Here is a 15,365-nt window from a genome sequence, read left to right on the forward strand (position 1 = left end):
AAACAACACGTTCTCTGACAAGAAACCACATGACAAAGGCTGGGTGAAATAAACTCATCAACATTAAGACTGCAATAAGACATACACACTACATGACCAAAAGTATGTGGACACCTGCTTGTCGAACATCTCATTCCAAAATCTTGGGCATTAATATGGAGTTGGTCCCTCCTTTTCTGCTATTCCACTCTTCTGGGAAGGCTTTCCACTAGATGTTGGAACATTGCTGCGGGGACTTGCTTCCAATCAGCCACAAGAGCCTTAGTGAGGTCGGGCACTGATGGGCGATTAAACCTGGCTCGCAGTCAGCATCCCAATTCATCCTAAAAGGTGATCTACGGGGTTGAGGTCAGGGCTTAGTGCAGGCTAGTCAAGTTCCTACACACCGATCTCGACAAACCATTTCTGTATGGACCTCGCTCTGTGCACAGGGGCATTGTCATGCTGAAACAATAAAAGGCCTTCCCCAAACTGTCGCCACAAATTTGGAAGCAACAGAATTGTCTAGAATGTCATTGGATGCTGTAGCGTTAAGATTTCTCGAACCATGAAAAACAGCCCCAGACCATTATTCCTCCACCACTTTACAGTTTGCACTATGCACTCGGGCAAGTAGCCTATTTCTGGCAACCGCCAAACCCACTGCTCCAAAGTCCAATGGTGACAAGCTTTTCACCACTGCAGCCGACACTTGGCATTGTGCATGGTGATCTTAGGATTGTGTGTGGCTGCTTGGCCATGGAAACCCATTTCATGAAGCTCCCGACAAGCAGTTATTGTGCTGACCTTGCATCCAGAGCCAGTTTGGAATTTTTACACGCTACGCGCTTCAGCACTCGGTGGTCCCGTTCTGTGAGCTTGTGTGGCCTACCACTTCCTGGCTGAGCCGTTGTTGCTCCTAGACATTTACACTTCACAATAACTGCGCTTACAGTTGACCGGGGTAGCTCTAGCAACACAGAAATTTGACAAACTGACTTGTTGGAAAGGTGTCATCCTATGACAGTGCCACACTGAAAGTCACTGAGCTCTTCAGTATTTTTTTTATTTAATTTAACTAAGTAAGGCCATTCTACTGTCAATGTTTGTCTATGGAGATTGCATGGCGGTGTGCTCGATTTATACACCTGTCAGCAACGGGTGTGGCTGAAATAGCCGATTCCACTCATTTGAAGGGGTGTCCACATACTCTCACATATGTAGTGTAGTTGTTGGAACAGTATATTGCATGGTCATTCATGTTAACCAAAAACGAAAGAAAATCGTGTTGATGTGTAATGACACATAGGATACTTACACAACCTAGGCTGATGGCAAGACACACTGTGTACTATGATCTACGTCACTTACACAGCAAGTTTCTCATCGACTTGCTAAATCATGTCAGCTGACATGGTCAGACATCACCACAGGCACTGTGAAAGCCTGGACCCATTCTGCCCATTAAAAGACTGATGTGGTCCAAGTCTGGCCACTGGAGGCTTAACTTAGCTCCGCTCTGGATCCTTGCACTGGAATCTCATCAGTTTAGCGAACAACAGCAGCCTCTCTGAAGCAGTGTACCATGACTGAGATCCAGAGAGATGGGATGGCTTCTCCCCGGCTCTGCTGTGTTGACAGACCATAGAGACAGTGGAAGCAGCAGCAGGCAGCAGCTCACAAAAGAGGTTTGGCTGATGTGAGCAGGGCACCGCACACAGTATGATAATGACGCTATGAGCTGAGCTCTTCAGTTTGCCCTAGCAGAAGCAGCAGCCAAAGCATTATCAGATCCGTTCTGGGTCATTATCCTCCCGTTCACACAGATCTGGCACCAGCCTCATCTAATGTGCAGGCAGGAAGCAGGGTGATGACGCCATCTATGCCCGCCTGGCACCCGCCAACACAGCAGAACCTGTTATACACGGACAACAATTCTAAAAAAAGGTCCATGGAATGCAGGACGTCAACCAGATAATCTGTCAGTGTCTCTGCCTTGACAGAAGCCCAGAGGTACAGTTTCACAACTACAAAAGTGATTGACTGACCAAAAAGTAAAAAGTCCCTAGAAATACATGCACAAGGAAACAGAGACATACTGTGCAAGCTACATTGTGTTTGATTAGTAGGACTACTTCCTGGAGGAGAACATTTGCTAGCTGGTGTAGTAAGTACCCTGTGCTGAAGTGACCCCAGGCTAGCTGTTGGCAGGAGGGGGTTAACTCCTCAGACTGTGCAGTGGAGCTGCTCTAACAAGAATATTAAAGGCATGTCCCTGGGTGCTGACAGAGAGCACCGAGACAGGGAGAGGAGGAAGGAGAGATGGGGGGAGAGGGAGAGAGAGAGAGAGAGAGAGAGAGAGAGAGAGAGAGAGAGAGAGAGAGAGAGAGAGAGAGAGAAGGGAAAGCGAATGAGAGCATGTGGTGGTGGTGGGAGGGTGAATACGATTTTCAATGACAATGTGCTTAAGATCCCAGTTTCAATGAACGAACATATCATCCGTCAACGTTAATGTCAGTGTCCAGGGGAAAATGAAGGGAAATGGAATGGAAGCCATTCATTAGGAAAGGGGCAGGAGAGCCCAAAGCGGCCAGTCTCGCCCTGCTGATAGCCGCCCCGGGAAAATAAATATATACAGAGACCATTATTAATTGTGCATTTCCGAGGTGGCAGGCCAGGCACGATAAAAGGTTGGTTCTCATGCTACAGAGATATTATTAGACTAGCTGCCTGGGCTGGAATCAGTTAGTATTGTACAACTACCAGGGGCTGTCAATGGGAATGAATACGAGGTTTCACTGCCTGCCTGGAGTGGCTGACTGGCTGCCTGGCTGGAAGGAGAATGGGCCTGGCTCTTTACAGCAATGTGGATGTACTCAGTGGAAGCAATTGATACCATTGTTTTATGGATGGGGGGGGGGGGGATTAACTGACGACAATAGAGCTCTTTCACTGGAAATGTCAGCCGTCAAGCTGAGGGACTGTCCGACTGGGCAAAAGAGACTTCTATGAAAGCAAAGGCACAAAATGAATGTGGAAAAAATGACACTGCCACAATATCCCCACACAAATTGTGAAATGCAATAGGTCTCTCGTGGTAGAATAGATTAGGCCGACAGGGTGTGCGTGTACGGCAATGCCAGACCAAAGTGAAATGTACCAAAATAGACAGTATGAACTCAATATAGATAAAGTACTAAGCTACACCAAATTAAGTGTACTAATTAGCGAAAGCTTCGTCTTCCACACAGCGATCTGAAAAACAGCCTTATGTAGGCTAAATCTGCTCAGAATCTCAATGTCTAAATCAATTGTCTTTTCAATCACACCCGATACAATGAATCACAATAATAGCTCAGTGATCAGTCTTAAGGTTAGCCTCATTTCAAAAGAAGACAAAAACTGACCTAATTCTTCAGGCATATTAAACTGGTGAGGGACTTAAAATATCAGAACTGATTATCCATTCTAGGCCATTTTTTTCCTGATGAGACTATACAATAGCTGATAATATTAAAGATCCCTCACCACAGCCTCCCAGCACTGCGTAGGTAACACAATGGCCTTGGGTCTCCGACTTCCCATCTGGGTTTAAGTATATTGGAATAGTAACTTGAGGGGAGGCGCCCTGCCACTTTAAGACTTCAATGAAGCATAGTTATTCGAGCTACCACTCTGATCTAATTGCTCTCCTACATGAACACGGGAGAGCTGTGCACTCTGACACGTAAAGATTATTTAATACCATCAAAGCCATAAAGGGAGAAATAAAAGGAGGTGATAGAAAAGGGGGGATGACTTAACCCTTTCATGGCTCCCAGGGAGGACTAGGAGAGTAGGGAAGCAGACGATGGACCGGGTGGAGATAGAATCAGTATGCGTGAGCTGGCCTGTCAAACTCCCATCAGCCAGGCTGACTAGAGCTCCTATATTCCTACATCACAGGGGCCTAACTTCCCCAATCCCCACTCCGCTCCACTCCCATGGTAGCGACTCCCACCCTCCTCCTCAGTCTTTTCCCACACTCGCCCCATTCCCAAAGGCAGCGGCAAAGTCAGCGAGTACCACGGCCAAAACCACTATAACATTGCAATTTATTTCTACTCATTCTGAAGAGGTCTGGAGCTGGGGCCTGTTTGATAAAACCAGGCCTTGACCGACATGAGTGTCGGCCACACTATTTAGCTGCACTCCAGCTCATACCTTCTCTATTCAGCAAGTGTTTCTTTCCCTGTGTAAACAGTTAGTCAACGGCAAAGAAACAACTTCATGATAAACAACATCAGAGTTGGAAGACTTGACACACCACACTACTGATCATTATAACAAACTCCCAAAATGTCTGACTGACTAATGTATTTCTTTCATAAAAGTGAACCAAAGCCTCAGCTCTCGAAACTGTGGTTTTGCTCAGATCGGAGCTCCTCACTCTTAAAATAAAACCCACACAAACCCCGGCATCTCAGCGCGAGCGTGTCGACTCGGTTGAGGTGTTTACCGTTTAGCAAGCGCCGTGTGATATCTCCAGGGTAACCTGCCATTGTGGGGGACCTGTCTCATCTGTCATTTCTCCTGCACAGTCTCAACTTTGGGAAAGAGGAAGTCACCGACTGAACACAAGGGACAGATAGTGTGTGTATAGCCTTACCACAGACCTGTGTGCCTCGGCTAACCAAAGTGAAAATGTGTTGAGGTTGCCTTTTTGGTAGAATCTCTATACCAAATGTAGCTGTACTTTCTATCGCTACAATCAATTGGGCAAACATTTCTGCCCATCCCTGAACCACATCACATTGCTAGGAGTCTTATAACCCTCCATATTGCTAGACATGAGTATATTTGGTAGATACGGTAGCTAAATACTAAGCCTATCATTTGAACTCATAATTCTACCTTCAATCAACAGTGAATGACAATCTACAGAAAGTAAAAGGCCACTTTTAGGAATAACACTGGGTGCTCCCAAATACAAAATGACATCACAAATCAGCGGCTCTGTGGGATACTAATCTCAAAGATTTTTATAACTAAACCAAGATAGACCAAACGCCTGTTGTTTCAAATGGGAACAAATTAGCCATTATGGACAGAACAAGCAAGAAGGTGGGCAGAGCCAAGCACGAGGTAGCGAGATCTTATTGCCGCGTTCTAGCATTCATTTGCGTATTTCCGTTAGGGAACACCTACTCTGTGAAGTGCACAATAACTAAATTTGCCTTTGAACACCTTGTAAACAACGCCATTTTTTCTAACTTTGCCAAAGTGTAAAGTCTACTAAACTTAGTCCACTCTGTTCGTAACAGATTGTAGTTTTGGGAACAGATAACTGTATTGAGATCAAATGTTTAATCCACGAGTAAATTAGCAGAATGTCAGCCAGAATTAATCTCGTTCCATCTTCTCCCACTGGGCATCCTCACACTACCATATTTGGTAGTGAGTGGAAATGCCAACCGGATGCTTCACATTTATACATCCAGTGAAATATCTGTCTCATTGTTCTATCTGTACTAATCTCATGTCCTGCAGAAAAGGTTTCAAAGTGGAAACACTCTCCCACCATCCTCCAATAAGACATCTCACTTCATCTGGGCGTCATGAGCGTCAAGTTCCTCACTGGGGACTTCACAAAGTCCTCTCACACCAAAACAGTCATGAAGAAGGCACGGCAGCACCTCTTCTTCCGCAGGAGGCTAAAATGATTTGGCATGGCACCTTAGATCCTGAAGAACTTTTAGAGCTGCAACATCGAAAGCATCCTGACTGGTTGGATCACCACCTGGTATGGCAACAGCACCGCCTTCAACCGGAAGGTCCTACAGAGGGTGGTGCAGACGGCCCAGCACATCACTGAGAGCGAGCTCCCAGCCATCAAGGACGTACATGCGAGGTTGGTGTCTGTTTGGTGTAAATGGGGAGGTGCACACAGGCCCGAAAATTTGCCAAAGACTCCACCCACCCGAGACATGGACTCTTCTCCATGCTCCCGTCCGGCAAGTGGTACTGGTTAGTGCTGGCCGGATGCATGTTTTTGCACGATATTCCAAATGTCTGTATCGCAAGAATCAAGGTTTTGTTATTTTTCGTTTTTACGAGAGTTTATGTCCGCTTATTCTCATGTTGTATTTTTGGTCTTGTCTCTTTCGCTCCTTCTGTGCACCTCCCCATTTACACCAGAGATCTATATATAATGACGAGATGACACCCTAACAATGGGAGTCAAGCTTAGGTCCAAAATATGCCTATAGAAACGCATAAAGCCAGTTAAACTATTTTGATAAAATAATTAAGTTATTGGTGGGTCTTATGGTTGTGGAAGGCTTATATTTAGCCTAGGTATAACTTCACAAGACCGGAATTCATTAGATTATTGCTGACTGTCTGAAATGCAGTGTATTGACCTTTAATTGTACAACAACGCTTATTAAAAAATATATATACCTTGAATCACTCATAAGTTTGAAAAAAAGAAAATATGATTTTTAGGTCATATCGCCCAGCTCCTAGTACTGGTGCATCAACGCTCAGACCAACAGACCCCTAAACAGCTAAACAGCTTCTATCCCTGGCTATAAGACTGTTAAATGGCTAACAACTACTGATCTCCCACAGACTATCCACATTAACTCGATGCCCATCCCCAGATCTGGACCCACTCTGACACAACCCTTCACCCGTACTCAAACGCACACTCACTACTACTGACGGTAAACATTTACACCCACACACAGCCTCAAACCTACGCTGCTGTTATTGACTGCCATTAGTATCTATCTATTTATCTTGCCACTGGTCACTATTACTCCTGTTTACATGTATATATTACCATTAGTATATTACCATAAATATTGATATATTCCTATTACCAGTCACTTTTCAGCCCTGTTTACATGTATATCCTACTACCAGTCACTTCTTATGTATAAACCTACCTCAACTACCTCAACCACTCAACCACTCCTGTAACCCTGCACATTGAATAAGGTACTGGCACTGACTTGCACAGTGGCTTCAGAAAGTAATCACCCTCAATGTTCCCTGTTAGAAGGAAAATCAGCCCACACAGAGAAGCACTTCACTCATCTTTCTAGTTTTCCCTTTTAGTTTAGTTAACACTATCAATGTTTCCCCTCTACTGTGCGACTTGTGAACGAATCAACGCAATATTAGCCACTTTCAGTGCAACATACTAACTCTGCAAGAGATTTTCTTGTAGGCAGAGCACATTGGAGTAGGATTTCATTGCATTGACAGGCACAAATCAGGCCCATACACTACACAGACCGGTGCGCCATAACCATTCAGAGCTGCAGTTCCCCTATATGCAAATATACCATTGCCATATATGGATCTGTGCCATTCCCTTTGAACTGTATGAGTGGTCGTGAGTAGATGCACTTGTTTGGAGATCAAAGCAAGAGCCGCATGTAGCCACGTGTGCACATTTTGTTCATATCCTTTGCTAGTTAGTGAGTTATTCGCCCAGTTATTGATAATTTGTAGTCAGCAATAGGGGAGTGGTTACTTCCTACAAGAGCACAAAACGTGTGCATTTTAGCCATCTTTGAAAAGCAAGTCAGGTAAAGAGCATTTTTTCTGTCTTAAAAGGGCAGTGTTGTATTTGAGCAGGGCTTGAACAGGCTAAATAGCCAATATGCAGAGGGTAGCATCATTTGTCTGATTCTCTGTAATAATGGTATGGCAATAATAATGAATGTTAATTTGTAAAGTGGTTTCTTGCATCACACAACACAAGTGGATAAACAGGTGAATGACAATCCCTACATGTTATTTTCAAAAGTCTCATGGATTGTAGGCCTACATTGAACACCACACATTGGCTGCAACTGTAGGCTGAATAATAGAACATTTCCATGTTACAATGTTATGAGATGCATTTTCTCCATTGTTTTTTATGATAGGCCTACATTATGATCAAATAGCCACAGTAGCCTACTTGGCCATTGTCATAACTGTAACCTAAAGCGGGTACAGCCTCAGTGTTCACAGTAAACGTGCTCCACAAGTTGCATAAAGTTTGCGCTGAGCAGACCTGAAATTTGCTCAATGCCTTAAAAAAATGTGGGAACATTGATCACACCCCTTTACTTTTTCAACATTTTGTCAACGTTCTACACAAAATACTCTGTAATTTCAAAGTGGACGAAAAATAAATAAAATACTAATATATCTTGATTTGATACGTATTCAACCACTTAAAAACTTTTTGTTCCACAGGTTACAAGAAAAAAAGAAAGTGTCAGCCATTTTGAATCACTATCATGTTTATTACTATCAAATAACATTTTCCAGTGTAACACTTAAGATTTTGAAGAGGAAGGAAAAAGTGGGGGAGAGCAGGGAGGGTCCTGTCTTACTTCAGAGGAGGTATGGTGAGGTGGCATAGTAAGTGAGTGAGTGATGACACATTTATCACAATGCGAAACCAAGTCGTGTGTGGTTTCTAACTGGCATATCTCATACAAGAAGGAAACCGACATCCGTAAACACACAAGTCGTTTCACGGTCGCTCAAAAAATGCCCCAACTCTATCTACACTCAAAATACAGTACTAGGATAGCAGCAATTGAGTTTGCTGCTATCCTAAAACACATTGTATGGTCTAATCCTAAAACTTAGAATGGACAATCACCCAACAGCATGTCTGCACTATAGACTACATATAGAGTATCTGCCACAAGAGAAGCTGATGAACACATTGACTTGAGGTGCCTGCAAGGCTGAAGTTGATAACTTATCACCATAGAATTGTAACTACACTACATCAAATTAGTGGAATCGGCTATTTCAGCCACACCCGTTGCTGACAGGTTTATAAAATGGAGCACACCGCCATGCAATCTCCATAGACAAACATTAGCAGTATAATGGCCCATACTGAAGAGCTCAGTGACTTTCAACATGGCACCGTCATAGGATGCCACCTTTCCAACAAGTCAGTTTCCTTAAATGTCTGCCCTGCTACAGCTGCCCCGGTCAATTGTATTTTAAAGTGGAAACATCTAGGAGCAACAACGGCTCAATCACGAAGTGGTAGGCCACACAAGCTCACAGAACGGGACCGCGAGTGCTGAAACATGTAGTGTGTAAAAAGCATCAGTCCTCGGTTGCAACACTCACGACAGAGTTCCAAACTGCCTCTGGAAGCAACGTCAGCACAATAACTGTTCGTCGAGAGCTTCATGAAATGGGTTTCCATGGTCGAGCAGCCGCACACAAGCCTAAGATCCCCATGCGCAATGCCAAGCATCGGCTGGAGTGGTGTAAAGCTCGCTACCATTGGACTCTGGAGCAGTGGAAACGCGTTCTCTGTGGTGATGAATCACGCTTCACCATCTGGCAGTCCGGAAGAATCTGGGTTTGGAGGATGCCAGGAAAACACTACCTGCCCCAATGCATAGTGCCAACTGTAAATTTTATTGGAGGCGGCATAAGGGTTGTTCTTCATGGTTCGGCTAGGCCCCTTAGTTCCAGTGAAGGGTAATCTTAACGCTACAGCATACAGTTACGATTCTGTGCTTCCAACTTTGTGGCAACAGTTTGGGGAAGGGCCATTCAGCATGACAATGCCCCCGTGTACAAAGCGAAGGCCCATTCAGCATGACAATGCCCCCGTGCACAAAGCGAGATCCATACAGAAATTGTTTGTCAAGATCGGTGTGGAAGAACTTGACTGGCCTGCACAGAGCCCTGACCTCAACCCCCATAGAACACCTTTGGGATGAATTGGAACGCCGACTGCGAGCCAGACCTAGTCACCCAACATCAGTGCCCGACCTCACTAATGCTCATGGCTGAATGGATGCAAGGCCCTGCAGCAATGTTCCAACATCTAGAGGAAAGCCTTCCCAGAAGAGTGGAGGCTGTTATAGCAGCAAAGGGAGGACCAACACCATATTAATGCCCATCATTTAGATTTTTTAGTTGCCAAACTCATAACACGGTGAACACATCTCAGATCCTCTTGCCCTTGAGGGAGGCCAGGCGAAACCCAAGGACGATTGGATTGTTGACGTACCAGACCAGTCAGTAGACTAAATCTTTCCCATAGGGCTTATCCTGTATCATGAGTTGGCGACAGTAACACAGCAGATTAAGCTTCGATGATTGTTTCATTTTCCACCGACCCGAAGGACCGAAAGGGCAGGTTACATTACATACGGAGTAACGTGACTGGATTTTCTGACGCCTTTTCCGAATAGCTAAACAACTGTACTTTTAGCGGGAAACAACGCAATCGCGCATGACATATTCTTAGTATGCAAAAATATTATGTTTTATAGTATGTGAATTTATCAAAATTGGGGAAGTTTGAAACGCAAGGATGTTATACTAATTTCGGCTCTACATCGATTAGAATTCGATGCACACTTTTCCACAGTGCATTGGAAGAGGTGGGCTTCGAGTGATCGGCACTAGTTCTCTTCAATAAGCCAAACAACAAAACTAGGCTACTTAATTGTGAAGATGCCAAATAGCGAACCTTCCGCGTTGGTGTTCAATTGTAGGCTAAGTCGTTTTTGTTCTCCTTAAAATGATCACAAGTATTGCATCGTAGGCTACATCATTTGTATTTTTTTACCCAATGTGGATTTCAGTTGTCATTGAAAAGTTTTTATTGTTCTCTTGGCCTTCTTCAAAGCTTCTAAACTAAATACTACACCATCTTTTGATTTCTGAATGCGTCGGCACTGGAGACTCGGGTTGTGGCCGCGTTATTAATGTCATGTTTATCAGGCCTTTTGATTTAAACATGGATTGTTTTCGTTTTGTAGGCTAGGCTCCCTATTTAATTCGTGGATAAAGCCTTAGCAGACATTCTGATCTCGTTCCCAATGATCAGTGCTTTAGTTTATTATGTTGCGGTCTTGCGGTTCTGAATGCACCTGACGTTCCACGTTTTTCGGTGCAATAGCCTTTTCATTTGAACATTTGAAAAGTTTTGGTGTTTGATTATGTAGAATACTAATGAATCATCATGTGATCTTTCAAAATATATAAAGTCGCACACTCCATGTGTAATCTCCCATCAATTTAATGGGTATTTACCAACGTTTCGTCACAGTGATGCAACATGTCGGTTGCGATCATGACGTTTATTATAGTTACAAAATGCGTTTGTAGGCTACAACATGTCGATCATGTCATTTATAGTACAACTTAGTTACAACAGAAGTTTATATAAAAATTGTGCGTAAACATGTGCAAATCCTACTACATTTGTTTAGATCTGGGAAAGAGGCATCCTGGGGGGCGGGACGGGGGCAGAACGGGCAGTTTGATCATTACATAACAGTACCTTTCAGGATTAGGCCACTATAGTGACAGTCATAGCAATTCTAAGTGAACCTACTGCTTGGTTAGGTTACAGCTGACTAGGGTCGTTGCAGTTATGGCATAACTTGGGATGTAACGATTCACCAATATGCATCGGTCCCTGGTTCAAATGTTTAAGATATACGAGTGCATCGGTCTGCGGGACCCCAAACCAGTGATCCAAATGAAGCATGCATCGGTCAGAAAGTCGATTCAAACGTTACGAATCGCCCGTTCACTTTCTTTTTTTTTTCTCAAATTATTTTTCTACCTTCTGAAAATACCTCGTCTTTTGTGACAACTGCCCCCTTTCCCTCAGTGTCAAACTAAGCACGTAATTATGACAGTCATTGATCCACAAGTCATTTTGCATGCCGAACAACCCCAGGCAATATTAGCAGCCTAGTCAAACTGCGCATTCAAATGTATGTAAAATGACTTGCGCAATATTAGGCGTTATTAGTCGAGTGACTGATATTTTGATCAAATGTGCTTTTGAAAATGGTGTTTTACCAGAATAAAAGTAGCCTAAGCTACCATCAGAGACAACTCTCATCTGGCTATAGGTAGGCTACATGCTGATCGGGGCTTACATTACATTTGATTTTGATTGTTCAGGTTCACCATCAGCCATAGTTTTGGTAGTTTTGCTTAAAACAATCAATGTATTATGGTCCTTTTTAGATATGTAGGGTAAAGTTGATCATTTCATAACGAGGACAGATCCAGCTCAGAGAGGCCAAGCCCAGGAGCTCCATCATCAGCAGACTTTCATTTTGAATGGAAAATGTATGTGTTTATGCAACAAATGTTAGCGCATCGAATCGATTTGTTCCTCTAATCAAATCGGATCGTTTCGACTAAAACGCATCTGGATACATATCGAATCGTCTTAAAAAGGGAAATATGCACATCCGTAGGCACAACGTGTAACTGTGATTCACGCCAAGCGGGAAGGTGACAGGGTGGGAAAATCCTCAGACACACCAAATGTCCCACTCAGCGACTAAGCCTCTGATGCATCTTGCTCTGAATGTCACAGGTTTTATGGAGAAAAGGGCAAATGACTTTTTCACAACAAAAACAGTACTTTGTTGTACACATTATGCAGCCAGTCTTGGAAAGGGCATTGGAATAATCCATATGAGGGTATTATTAACATATATGATATTTTATGGTGGATGATTGATATTACACCGCGATAAGGCTACCTCATAGTCATACCGAATCCCAATGAAAATGTTATTACAGATCTACATAGGAAACAATGGATTTGAATCATGCTGAAATGAAAGACTTAATAAAAGCGTAATAAAATATTTGCAAGAAATTGGTAATAATAAAGTTGACTGTTATGAAGGAAATCCTAACTGACGCAATTTCGAAATTACACTAGACTTTCACTAAACACATTGCCACAATGTTAATAATTATGTCATACATAATTGTGACATTTAATTTTGTCAGATGCTCCTCTGAGGAGGCTGCAAATGTGGGCATATTATCTTGACAAAGGTGCATCAAAGGTGTAAACAAATTGGGGGAGGCATCTGTTTCACAGTGTGACTTACATTTTAAGTTATTTGCAGAGAACAAAATACTTTTGTGCCACTGTCTTGGGAATAAGTTTGTGCACACAGTTTTGGGATTGTTCAGCATTAATATTCCATTGTCTTGACGTTCCATGGCTAGCTCCCGCTAAACTGCAGCTAAAAACCACTAAGTTAGATCTTGTTTATGTGGGTACACTTGTCTCATAACATGGTGAATAAATACAGTGAAAAAGTTAGCAGGCTGATTGTGCGATTATTGACAAAACTGTCAGCCTGTCAAAATCCAGTTAGCTGACAAGCCAACGAACTAAACTATAGGTAGCTTGCTGTCCCTTTATTACAACGTTTATATTTTGTTGCTTGCTTGCGCTTTTTCAATTATGGGAAATTAATACGGAAAATTGTTATCAAATAACTCTGTTTTGTTATCTAAATAAGGCTTGCTTGTTGATAGCTACTGTCAAGCACCGAACTCATAACGTCTAACACCTCGTCGAACTGTATGCATGATATCGACGTCGTGCAGTATGAGGTTAGTGTACATAATAAACTGGCAATGCATGGCCCATCTGAAAATTAGAATCTCCTCGAATTGAAGGACTTCAATTAGTCGTGACATTTACCTGTTAGCTAATGTTAATCTTCAACTGGACAGAAAACTCGAAACGTTGACAAGGTATGCAACATCCAACGACAAGTGTAATTTCAAATACCTTGTACCTGTTGACTCCTCCTGGTTCCGTGGTTGGTGGAAGCTGAGACGCGTATAATTATTTTTGATAGCCTCTCCAAAGTTGTTACCTGTAAAGCGATTCGCGACGGTGGACAACAACGGGTGTCGACCCAAACCACCCTCCGGCTATTCGTCGGTGAAAGGCTTTCAGTGTGCAGAGAAGTTCAGCACAGCTTTCGCAGCAGCCGCAGCCATTGAGGTCACGTGCTCCGGCTATGACATCCACTTTCCCCGCCCCCTCTATTTTTACGGCGTGGTCCTCTGAAAGGGGATGTCCTGTTAACTCCAGATGTTCGGACAGTTTTTCCAAACACAGTACAGTATGCTTTAGAAAATCATCTCCCCAATAAATCTTGACAGGGCAACTCTAATAATTCAAAGACAGTATTTGAATTGAATTAGGTAATTAGCTGACCATTATTTTGTTGTGTGAACAAAGGAGGGAGAGCACACGTTTCTGTCCTTGTCCTCTGTCCTGACAGAAATAAGACCGTTTCTGTGAGTGATTGTTGGGTTTTTGGTCACACTAGGACACGATATAGTCAGTGAGATACTATACGTTCCTCCCATTGCAAGTAACCCACCTCAAAGTTTTTCCCTGCAAGATTTGTATGGCGGTCAGCTACACTGGATGTTTTTCCAACAATGCCTACGAGGCTGCTGCAACAAAGCAGTGAGTGGCATTGAGCTGTGTCAACTGTTACACATCAGCACACAAGTGAGGAATGCTGTGCTGGGGGTGACGTGGTTGGACACAGTGGTAGGGCTATGTGAGGACTCGGAAGCGGAGTGAAAGGCCTTCAAATGCTCAAAGCATGTTTTGGTGGAAGTGGTTGCTGACAAAATAGTGTGCGATAGGCCTATTAAAAATAGTGTGAGATAGGCCTATTTCACAGGATTTTGGCAGATGAAATTGAGCCCTGGCGTGATATCCTTACGTGCACCGATGTAGACTACCATTTGCCTGCAGACAGACAGTGGGACTTTACTCTGTTGGCAGCCATAGTGTTTCCTAAACATTATCTCTAGGTTTGGTTGGAAGGCCCCCAGGGTGTCCTCGGTACAGCTGCATCCTGGACGTGCAGTCAGGTTTACCCCCTAATGTTAGGAGGGATGTTGTACAGTCTCTTAATGGACTAATTGTAGAGCTATCAAGCATAGTGTTTAGTGCAGTGCCATGTCATGCATGTTTTATGCATGCTTTGCATAATCCACTTTACACCAAAATAAAGTAGGCTCAGGGATGTCAAAAGTTATACAGCGTACATTCCTTTTATTGCTTTGAATAAATGGGAAAAAATCAAGGGTTTGACATGCTAACATGTGCTAAATATGTGTATGTGACCAATAACATTTTATTTTATTTGAAAGGTTGCAAATGTGAAACGCTTATTTTTTAAAGCCTCACACCTGATGTGACAAGGAGTGATACAGCTGTCAGTGAAGGCTGACTGTGATTTATGTACGTCGACGTATGTATGCATTTAGCCTACAGTACCAGTCAAAAGTTTGGACACACCTACTCATTCAAGGGTTTTTCTTTATTTTTACTATTTTCTACATAATAGTGAAGACATCAAAACTATGAAATAACACATGGAATCATGAAGTAATCAATACATGTTAAACAATTCAAAATATATTTTATATTTGAGATTCTTCAAAGTAGCCACCCTTTGCCTTGATGACAGCTTTGCACACTCTTGGCATTCTCTCAAGCTGCTTCAGGAGGTAGTCACCTGGAATTCATTTAAATGAACAGG

The 15,365-nt window shown here is 43.1% G+C and overlaps 1 protein-coding gene across 5 annotated transcripts in view; it reads right to left on the minus strand.

Annotated features, from left to right (window-relative positions):
• Positions 1 to 13,824, minus strand: part of raraa (retinoic acid receptor, alpha a) — a 210,947-nt gene extending 197,123 nt beyond the window's left edge. For 3 of the 5 annotated variants that reach the window (XM_014159000.2, XM_082965848.1, XM_082965845.1), the window contains exon 1: positions 13,583 to 13,824. The gene's annotated coding sequence lies outside the window, so the exon portion shown is untranslated. The remainder of the gene's footprint in view (positions 1 to 13,582) is intronic. The other 2 variants (XM_082965847.1, XM_082965846.1) reach the window with 1 other exon arrangement.
• Positions 13,825 to 15,365: the final 1,541 nt, after the last annotated feature.

This window comes from Salmo salar, chromosome 19 (genome assembly GCF_965601325.2).
Source record: "Salmo salar chromosome 19, fSalSal1, whole genome shotgun sequence".
NCBI classification, from domain to species: Eukaryota; Metazoa; Chordata; class Actinopteri; order Salmoniformes; family Salmonidae; genus Salmo; species Salmo salar.